Source organism: Penaeus monodon, chromosome 40, assembly GCF_015228065.2.
Source record: "Penaeus monodon isolate SGIC_2016 chromosome 40, NSTDA_Pmon_1, whole genome shotgun sequence".
Taxonomy (NCBI): Eukaryota; Metazoa; Arthropoda; class Malacostraca; order Decapoda; family Penaeidae; genus Penaeus; species Penaeus monodon.
In genome coordinates this window covers 13166357-13171356 of record NC_051425.1, presented here as the reverse complement: position 1 = coordinate 13171356, position 5000 = coordinate 13166357, and the positions used below count along the sequence as shown (strand labels likewise).

The following is a 5000-nucleotide window of genomic DNA, read 5'->3' as shown; positions in this document are numbered from 1 at the left end:
GGCCACCTAAAGGTCTACACAATCCAGCCTTAACGTTTTTATTTCCTTTTTTTCTGTCTCTCTCGTTTCGTCACTACATCGCTCGTCGACTTTTCTTCCGAGTCACCCCTTCACTCACGTCGCACAGACAAACATGGATGTATTTCCGCACCTCCAGCGTTCAGCGAGTGTTAGATATCCCGTTCGCAGTATAGAGGCGTTCACGTTACGGCGTGGGTTCGGGATCGCGTCCACGTGCGAGAGGGACAGTCACTGAACGCGCGGAAGGTATCACCGCGGCGTTCACAGGTCGGAGAGGGGGGGGGAGTGTTCCAGCGGCAGATAGGTCAGGCGGAGCGTAGGAACAGGAGAGGGAGGGAGTTGAAAGGAGGACAGCGCACTTGTTGGGTCATATCCTCCCTGGCGGGTCTTGCAACATCTCACGGCAGCTGCGTGAGTCACTCCGATAAGGGTACGGCGCTGGAGGACGCTCGCTGGAGGACGCTCGTTTCGCTGATGCTGCGTGGGAAGTACCGTAACCCGTCGCTGAGAGATGGCGCTGCCCTGTGAGATATCGCGGGTCGTCGGGGGGGAGCGGCGATTTCCTGTTGACCAGAATCCCGAATCACGACCGTCTTCTGGGCCTCTACGTCGCTGAGAGCGAGGTGGTCGACTCAGCCGCGCCCGGGTCACTGCCGCCGCCATCACACGACCTCGAACTTGACCGAGACTTGACCACGAAGAAGAGGGCGAAAGACCAGTCGAAGCTCCCCAGGCGGAGGCTCACCCACTTCTTGTATCGCCGCACGCGCTTGGCTCTCGTGCCGGTGCCCTTCTGCTGATCTACCGGCCATCGCTTGCTCGTATGTGGAAGTGCAGTCGAAGGGGCGCCAAGGCCTTTGCTGCAGCCGCCTTTCCTGGTGAGGCGGCAGTGATCCTCGAGGATGCCCGAAAAAAGCAGGTCCCAGCTCTCCCGGTAGTCTAGGTCCTCCTCGTCGCTCCCGTCCTCGTCTCGGTCGCTCCCTCTGCTTGCCTCCGACGGAAGGCCGTCTTCGCGAGAGAACCTGGAGTGATTTATCGTCGGCGAGCCTTCCGAGGACGCGAGAGTGGCCCCGGCAGCGGTGGCGTCCACCTGCTGAATCATCTTCACCGTCTGGTTGCTGTGTATCCTCATGGTTCAGTTCCAGGAAGCTCGGATGCGGCAATCAGCGGGCGACCCGGAACTTCCTCTTTCGACAGCAGCGGTCTGGAGACTCAGCATCAAAGTCAGCAACGGCAGAAGGAGTTAAGGTCGAAGCTGCTGACGAAATGCGTGATCCGCCGGACAACCCAGGCGCGGTCTACATACACATGCCCATATCCGTGCACGATGCCCCAGCCAGCTAGCGTCTCGTACCCAGGCGAGCAGCAGAAGGCAGGGCGAGGGAGCACGCCGCCCCAGAACGAGCCAGACGGCGGAGTGGCAGCGGCAGTCCTTCCTCCACGCTAAACACGAGGATAATAGCGACCCAGACCGCTGAGCTGGAAGGCGGGTCGTGCCGTACATTGGGAATTCCCCGGACTGCGGCAGAGTGCACGAGGGGGTGGGAGGGGGCCGGGGACCGCCCGCCGGGGGCCCGGGGGAGGCAGCGGTCCCGCCTGGCCCACTCGGCGCTCCGTTCGCCTCGCTGCTCCGCCCTCGCCTTGCTGCACTGGTCAGGCCTTCTCGTGTTCCCGCAGGAAAGATGGACGATGCCAGCCTCACCAGCACGACCATTAGTCACCTCCGCCTTCCACCTCCGTTCCTCTTTCTCGTCGCCTCCGCCACACGTCGGGGAGACCGGCTGGCTGCTCGTCGCCTCCTGCGTCCTCCGGGGGCAGAAGCGAGATGCTGCTGGAGGCGGCGGAGGTGCAGCACGTGGAGGAGGCAGAATTCGTCTATTCGTGCGTCGCCTCTTGCGTAATCTGCTCTCGCTTCGTGGTCCTGCGGCCAGTTTTTGTGGCGGAGAAATAGCCTCTCTCTCCGTGACGTGAAGCTGAGAACGGCGCGGTGTCAATGGACCCACGAAACCGCTTTCGATCAAGACGCACTTTGGTTATGTGACACACACACACACACATATACATACATACACACACACACACACACACACACACACACACACACACACACACACACACACACACACACACACACACACACACACACATATATATATATATATATATATATATATATATATATATATATATATATATATATATATATATATATATATATATACATACGTCCGTGTGTCTATTCCATCTCGGAATATGCAAGAAAACAGATTCATCTCCAAAGGATACCGCTGACCTGTCCTTGATCAGCTGACAGAAGCGGCGTTTCCAGGGAACCTTTCTGCATTTATAGGGATTTTTAGTGAAGCCAGTGTGTTATTACAGACACCAAGCAACATATTTGCACAAGCACTGACTTTGCGCTCTGTTTACGGGCTTCCCTCTTTGATTATATCCACTCAGACGTGATTTGATGCGGGTATATGCGAATAAGCATATACCTGTGTGTGTGTGTGTGTGTGTGTGTGTGTGTGTGTGTGTGTGTGTGTGTGTGTGTGTGTGTGTGTGTGTGTGTGATGTGTGTGTGTGTGTGGTGTGTGTGTTGTGTATTTTGTGTGTGTGTTGTGTATTGTGTGTGTGTGTGTGTGTGTGTGTGTTTTGTGTGTGTTGTGTGGTATTTGTGGTGTGTTTTGTGTGTGGTATGTGTGTGTGTGGTGTGTGTGTGTGTGTGTGTGTGTGTGTGTGTGTGTTTGTGTGTGTGTGTTGTGTGTGTGTGTGTGTTTTGTGGCTGTTGTGTGTGTATTTTGTGTGTGTGTGTGTGTGTGTGTGTGTGTGTGTGTGTGTGTGTGTGTGTGTGTGTGTGTGTGTGTGTGTGTGTGTGTTATCTATCTCTGTCTATATCTATTTATCTATCTATTTATCTGTCTATCCATTTATTTATCTATCTATATGTACACGCACAAATATATATACACGTACGTACCTACCTGGATAAATGATACCAAAGTTGAATCTGCAGGAATGAAAGAATCCAAGTGTCGAGTTAAAAGCATTTAGAGCGAATTTCTCCCTTGGACACTGCGCACTGCACTTCCCCCAACACACGCACCAACCCTCTCCCTCTCTCACCCACACCCACCCTCCCTCTTCTCCAACTCCCTCCTCTCTTTCCTCCAACTCACTTCTCTCTCCCTCTCTCTCTCCCCCACACCTACCCTCTCCCTCTCTCCCCCACACACACATCCTCTCTCTCCCCCACACCTACCCTCTCCCTCTCTCTCTCCCACACCCTCCCTCTCTCTCCCCCACACTCAGCCTCCCTTTCCCCCACCCTCTCCCTTCCTCTCCACCAACCCATTAAAATAAGTGAATGCGCACTTTATAGTCTTAAAAAATCTATAAATAAAGAAATGCCTCTATCTTATAAAATTCTAAATAATACTTAACAACGTTAGGAACATTTGCATACGTTTACAATCTAAAGAAATGTCTTTATCATCCAAATGTTAATGAGGATGAATATGCACTATTTTCGAAATCGAACTTGCAAACATTTACAAACCAAAGAAAATACCCAACACCGATGATAATGATAAAGACAATGATAATAATAATGATAAGGATAATAATGATAATAATAACAATAATGATACAGATAAAAGATGGAAAAAAAATAAACTAAATTAAAACTAACAATAATTCCCAGTCATCAAAACAGAGAGAGAGAAAAAAAGATAAGACAAAATAAATAAATCAGTAAAATAAATAAATAAATATATAAGTAAAAATCAAACAAATGCCCACATAAACAAAAAATTCCCCACGAGCGAGTACGCAGTCGAGAAAAATAAAAACCCACCGAAAAAACGTCTTTCCCCAGAGCACAGCAACAGCAGCGCCCGCACGGCCTGTCCTCGCTCGACGTCGAGAGGGTCAAATCGAAGCCAATCGGGAGAAACTGGGTCACCTTGAAGCCGACTCTTAAAGCTCATTATTGTTGGCTTCTTGAAGAATTTCTATTTTCTTTTTTCGATTTTTTTTGGCTCTTCTTCTTGTTCTTTATAATTGTAGTTGTTTTGTTGTTACTGTTACTATTATTATCATTATTGTTATTCTTTTCTTATATTCACTGGTTTTCTTTTGGTTTGCAGTTTTTGCAAGATCAATGGATGTGCTTGCAAGCCGAAAGAAGGAAAAGGAAGAGAGAGAAAAAAAGATCACCGCCAAAGTCTCAGTAAAAAAAAAATAATAATAATAATGAATAAAAAATAAAAAAATCTTCGAGATTCCACCAGCGCCTCTGTAAACATCAGTCCACCATATACACTTTGAACACTATAAACACCATACTTGCATCATCATAAACCATGCTTCCACCAAGATCATAAACATTATGCCCACATGGCTGCTAGAAACACCAAACCTCTCGTGGCATCATATGGTGCTCTACTATCACCATACTCATACCTCCATCACCATAATCATCAAACATCATACCTACGTCACCATAATCATCAAACACCATATCTCGGCTACTATCATAGACACTATATCACCACCACTATAAAAGTCATACCTCTTCTAGCGCAACAAACACCATATCAGCACCATAGAAACCACATCAGTCTCACAGACACCATAGACTGGCACATTTAAAACCCACCTGATGCCTTTCACATTCCCTTTCTGCTCTCGTTAACAGCAATAGAATAAATCCGTGATGTACTTTCCTCTGGGGGCGCTATATGTACACGAAAAATATACAGGGAATTTATTGATTAATGATCCATAGTGCACTAAACACTCACAAAAAATATAAAAAATAAAATAAAGAGGACACCTAACACTGACAAAAAATATAAAAAATAAGTAAAAAAAAGTTTTCAAAAAAAGTGCCAATTATTTTTTGTATATAAGAAATTCAAGCAACGAATTACTTACCCCGAGGACACTAAACACTCCCACCCCCCAAAAAAAATATA

General features: G+C 48.0%; 1 long non-coding RNA gene across 1 annotated transcript in view; it reads right to left on the bottom strand.

Annotated features, from left to right (window-relative positions):
- Positions 1 to 5000, bottom strand: part of LOC119597756 — an 11871-nt gene that overhangs the window by 2336 nt on the left and 4535 nt on the right. The gene's annotated exons all lie outside the window — the stretch shown is intronic.